The following is a 6,040-nucleotide window of genomic DNA, read 5'->3' as shown; positions in this document are numbered from 1 at the left end:
GCACCGGGATGTTTATTGAGAGGGCGATGTTTTGCCCTGAGTTCGCTTCGGAGCAGGCTCAGATGTCCCGATATCTGAGTATGCTCAAGGGGGATATCAGACAGTTCGTGTCTGCGCAGAGGTGCGAGACCTTGTTGGTGTTGCAGGAGGCCGCCATGTGGCGTGAGTTAGAGGTTGAGTTACAGTTGCGTGAGCGGAGGCAGGCCCCGATGCAGTCGCAGTCGGCGCCGAAACGGTCCAGGACCGTAGATGTTAGAATGGGGGGATCGGAGCGGCCACACTTGTGGGAAGTGTGGGAGGGATGGCACCGGAGCTTGTTGGTCCGGTGGTGCATGCCGCAAGTACGGAGAAGAGGGGCACTATGCGCGGGACCGTCGGCAGTCAGTGCCGATTCGGGATTCGAGGGTTGTTATCATTGTCAGCAGGCTGGACATTTGAGGGTCAACTGTCCATAGTTTTCTGCAGGACCGGTGCAGGCTCTAGCACCGGCCACCTTGAGGAGTTCAGGAGGAGGACAGGATGGAGTGGAGCCCCAAGGGCTCAGGGTCGTGTTTATTAGCTTGCGGCAGAGGGAGACGGAGCAGTGCCAGAGGCAGCTGAGGGTATGATGCTTTCTTGATGTCTTGATTAGCTTGCGTTGATTGTGGCGTATTGTTTGTGCTGGTAGTGTGGATTTCGATGCGGTATTCGTTGTTTCGCGGGTTTGGCATGGTTATGGATTGGTGTTTCAGGTTTTCGCTTTGACATTTGTTGTCCCCTGATGGTTTGATATGGTTATAGTTTGGTGTTTTGGTGCCGGTAGCCTGGTGCGGTTTTCGATGTGGTATTCATCCTTTGGCAGGGTGTGGGTTTGGTTACGGGTTATTATTGGGAATTCCGTTGGTTATCGTTCGTGAGAGTTGATAGTGGTAATGCGACACTGGGTTGAATGTCGGGTAGCATCTGCAGTCGTGGAGTGGATAATTGAAAGACCAGATTCTTTTGAGCGGATTGATCAGGGAGGAGATGTGCTTTGCTGAGGGTTGCTTATGCTTGTGGGAAGCAGTCAGTGGCTAAATGTTCTCTTGTGCAGGATTGTTCTGAAAGGTCGTTAATGACGATCGGTGGCAGTTAGTCAGTGCTTTAGTGGGGGAGAATTGGAGAATTCTCCGGGAGATCGATGAGTATGTGAGGGTGCTTAGCTGTTGGGATTCAGCGGTGTTTGTCAGCTCAGAGTATAGGCTGACAAGAGCGATTGTCGAGTACACGGGGCGGGATACAGACCTAGGGCATTTGATTGTGGAGGCCTGAGAGAAGGCCGGGATCAAGCTTGAGTAAGTAACCGGGATTATGCGATCAGAGTATTTGTATGTTTGAGGTACGTGATGGGTTGTACTGCATTAATCCCATGGGATTATGTTGTGCATGTTTCTAGAGCTGGAACCGGAAGGTTCCCAGAGTTAGAACCTGAGGGTTCGCAGAATTTGGGTGTACGGACCCACAGAGATATAGCCTCGAGTGGCTAGTATGTGTTATGAGAGTCGGTCCAGTCATGCTGGAGACTCTGTTGGTATTGCTGGATCAGTTTGAGATTGCGGATTGTGTATGTTGCAGTGTGATTGCATTGGAAGGTCTGGCCCCGGGTTAGTGATCTTGTTTAGCTGAGGCAGTGACTTTGATGAGTAGAGAGAGTGCATGGGATTGAGAGCCCCTGCAATGAGAACCAGAGTATGTGAATAGCGGTTACGCAAAAAGGGTGGTGTCGCTTGGGGCAAGCACCGTGGCACCGATTGGAGTGGCATTATGGCCAAGAGGGTCCCTTGGAAGGAAAAGGGAAAGGTGTGTAACTCCGAAGGGGAGTGCAAGTTCACGAGAATGAAAGCTGCAGAGCAGAGTTATGATTAGAGTATTTCGAGTATGGCTTCGAGAATCGTGTTCGCGACAGCGAAGTAGGAACCCATCCGGTTTGGGGATGTCTGTTGAGGCTCAGAAGGGATGCAGGGGGAGAGAGAATCTTAAATTCTCAGTGTGATTCTGATCAGAGTGTAGGGTGGATGTAGTGGTTCATCTTGGGAGATGTTCGAGGATATCATCAGTGTATCGGGTCTTCCAACCTGCGGGTGTTGGGGCTAGTTCAGCATGTGTATGTGATGGCAAGAGGAGAACTTGTGAGAGTTGCTCTGAGAGTGAGAATGGATCTCTCAGTCGGTCCGGAATGGACAAAGTGGGCTTTGGATCGGGGATCCGGTGGTTCATGGTTTCCTAACCCTTATGGGTCGAGTGATCGTTGAGATTTAGAGCAGAGTTGCATCTTGGGTAATTTTCGGTTACAGAGAGCGATGGACAGTACAGAGATCGGGCTTCAGTCGACAGAGCAGATTCAGCAGATGAGACAGAGGTTATTGACCGCCCAGAGTCGACAGGAAAAGTTATGCAGACCGACGCCGGTCCGAGCTTGAGTTTCAGGTCGGTGACTTCGTACTCCCGAAGGCCTCTCCTTGGAGAGGAGTGATTCGATTCAAGAAGAGGGGCAAGTTGGGGCCCCGGTATATTGGGCCTTTTCATATGCTTGCGGGGGTAGGCCTGGGGTTCTACCGGTTGGAGTTGCCCACGGATTTGAGACAAATCCACGATATTTTTCATGTGTCGCAATTGAGGAGGTATATAGCCGATGAGTCGGCAGTGGTTCCATTAGAAGACATTCATGTGGATGCAAGCCTAAATTATGCCGAGAAGCCAGTGGTCATCAGAGGACGGAAGATCGAGGTTCTGAGGAATAAGGAGATACCTCTGGTGTTAGTTCAGCGGCAGCACCGGAGGGGATCAGAAATGAACTGTGACCTGGAGCGTGATATGTGGGAGCAGCATCCGGGGCTATTTTCAGAGTGAGACTTCGAGGGCGAAGTCTAGTTCTAGTGGGGGAGAGTTGTAACAGCCCGGAATTCCAAATATTGATATAATTATGATTTTGGGGGTGTTTTAAGAGGGGACTCGGCGAGTTGGAGCCTAGACTCGCCGAGTAGGATCGCAGACCGGGTCGCGGGTTCGCGACTGGACTCGACGAGTCCAGATATGGACTCGGCGAGTCTGCGCTGTTTGGCGAAAACCCTAACCGTTCAGGTTTGGGACGTATAAGAGGCACTTATTGGCCGTCATTGTTCATTTTAGCCTTCTGAGAGGAACCCTAAATCGATTGGGTGCATCTGGAGCAAAGTTTAAGGGCCATTGTTGATCTTGGAAGGGTTGTGGTGCAAGGAAGAGAAGGGCTTGGCTAAAGGAACAACAAGGGAGTCACGTTCTGAGGTTTGGGGACACAGAGAGTGCGTTATTCAGGTAATATTCCGGATCTTATTCTGTTATGTTGATGTGTGCATGGATTTAGGGTTTATGGAACCCATTTGGTGATTAGATGGATTAGTATCTTGTTACTCAAACGACTATAACCCTGTATTAGGACCTTAGAGGTCCAGAAGGTCCCATGCTTGTGTATTTCGGGACAATACTTATCTCAGGAAGCAGTTTGATTGACTGCATGGCATGGACTCGACGAGTCTGATGAACAGACTCGGCGAGTAGCTTGAAGAATAACTGGGACTTGTCGAGTTGTTCTTCAGACTCGGCGAGTTGAGTCGGGGTGGCCCCGCGATTCTTCCAGGAGGAACTCGTCGAGTAAAAGGGGGATACTAGACGTGTAGAAAGGGAATCTTAAGGAATCGGTGAGTCAAGGGCGAGTGGACTCAGAGTCGTTGAACTCGGCGAGTCTTGGGGTGACTCGGCGAGTTAGGTCGCGGGTTAAGTGAAGTTCTGAGTATGGGGACTCGGCGAGTCATAGGGTTGACTCGGCGAGTAGGGTCAGTCAGGGGTTGACTTTGACCTTGTCTTTGATCAAGGATTGACCAGTGGTTCCAGGGGTATTTTGGTAATTGTTGTTTATCGTTGAGTTCAGTGCATTGGTGGCTATCCAGAGGTGGAGATCGTGTCAGTGATCGGAGCAGCTTGAGCTATCTGTTCAGTCGGCAGTTTCGAGGTGAGTTATCCTCACTATATCGCTAGGGTTTATGGCACCAATGCCAACCCTTTTATCGGATGGAAATCCGGGTAGTTGTCAGTTGTTATATGTTATGGGCCGGAAGGCATTACTATGTGGACCGGAAGGTCATGGCCTGGAAAGGCGTATGTATGCATTTAGTATGTTGACTGATTTATAGGGTAATGTTATGCTAGTGACCGGCCAGACCGGTACCTTGTTTAGAGTTATGCTATGATATGTGATCTGTTGATTGATTGTTGTCTATGAACTGCTATATGATTATTCGTTATGTTATATATGCATCTTATGCTTATGGGCTGGAAGGCGATATGTTATGGGCCGGAAGGCGATTATGTTGTGTGATGGACCGGGAGGTCAGGGCCTGGAAAGGCGTATATGCGGTTGGTATTCTGGGGGTATCTCACTAAGCTTTCGGGCTTACAGTTGTGGTTTTATGTTTCAGGTTCTCAAGAGTCTGTGGCAAGGCAAAGGCGTGATCGTACCGTTCCTCGCGTTGGTGTTTTATGATATGAACCTGGGAAATTACTCTGTTAAATAATGTATTGAAAACCTTTTTGTAACAACGTTAATAAAATGGGTGATTTTGAAAAGTTTTAATTGTTTTGAAATTGTGGTAATATCGGGGAACTCACTAAGCTTTGTGCTTACAGTTTTCAGTTTTGGTTTCAGGTACCTCTTCTTCGAAGGGGAAGGAGCCGACACGGTAGCGGTACATCACACACACGCTTTGTAATCCGCACTATGGGATCCTCCTGGGGTTTTGTACTCTGATAGTATTATGTTTTACGAAATGGTTTCCAGACAAACAACATCTTTTATGAAATGTCATGATCCGTGAATGTTTTATTTATAATGTTTTGCAAATGTTATGTTTTAAAAATGAAATTTTTGGCTCGTATTTTTGGGACATTTCAGTTATAAGTGTTGTAGTTACAAGGCCTCAAAATTCCTAGAATACAATGTGTGTGTTCACAAAATTCAGTTATAAGTTTTGTAGTTACAATGTGTGTGTTCAAAAAACATAGAAGTCATAAACAAATAACAAAACAAGACTTGAAGCTGAATGCTCCCTCTTCTAAATTCCCAACACGAGCACCTGTCTAATAGCCTCCTGAGAATACAAGTTATTTGAAAGAGTTGATCAGCAATTAAGCTGGTGAGTTCATACGATTTTAGTGATGTGAGTGAGCTGTAAAAATGTGGTTGAAAATGTATATGTAATGTGCTGTAAACTGTAAGGTGTTGTTTTGTAAGGTTTGCCGGTTCCTCTAGAAAATCATATATTTCCTACTTAAAATGGGAGTGGAGTAAAATGACACTACAAGCCTTTCTATGCGTAATAAGTGAGTACAAGTTATATATACTTGGAGTAAACAAACAATCGATTGTGCTCATCTGCCCTCAACCCACAACCCAACGGGGTACAGTAAGTAAGGCAGATAGCACACATTCCATTGGTTGTTAGATCGTTGTCATACATAACCTTGGTGTATTACTTGTTACTCATGGAGTTATTTGTAATGGTTCCTTAATATCTAATGCAGAGTTCCTTTTAAGAAAACCTATATTTCTTATAATAAAATATTGACTATGGTGATTACTTTTATAATAGCTTTGTTTATACTGTTATATATAATTTGATATCGGGTAGATAGTAGATTGGGTGACCTTGGTGTAAGCCCACATCCAACGGGAACAGGACGTACAGTGAAGAGCACACATCGTACTAGCTGTCGGATATTAGTTTTATATATAAACATGGTGTATAAACTAAGGTGTTATAGAGTTAACTCACTTAAAGTCTTTAAAACTGTACTGGCTTAATAAAATGGATTAAGCCCTTAACTGGGAAATCGCTAGTTTTGTATACCAAAAGTATTGACTTTGAAATGAAAGTTTTGTACTAGAAAAACTGTGCATTGACTCTAGTGTCCTATGACCTGATCCATACCTGGTACCCTTATGATGACTTAATGTATACTATACTAAGCATAAATATATATAGATTCG

The sequence above is a fragment of the Lactuca serriola genome, chromosome 3 (assembly GCF_051521515.1).
Source record: "Lactuca serriola cultivar US96UC23 chromosome 3, Lser_US96UC23_V15, whole genome shotgun sequence".
Classification (NCBI taxonomy): Eukaryota; Viridiplantae; Streptophyta; class Magnoliopsida; order Asterales; family Asteraceae; genus Lactuca; species Lactuca serriola.
This window is presented reverse-complemented; position numbering follows the sequence as displayed.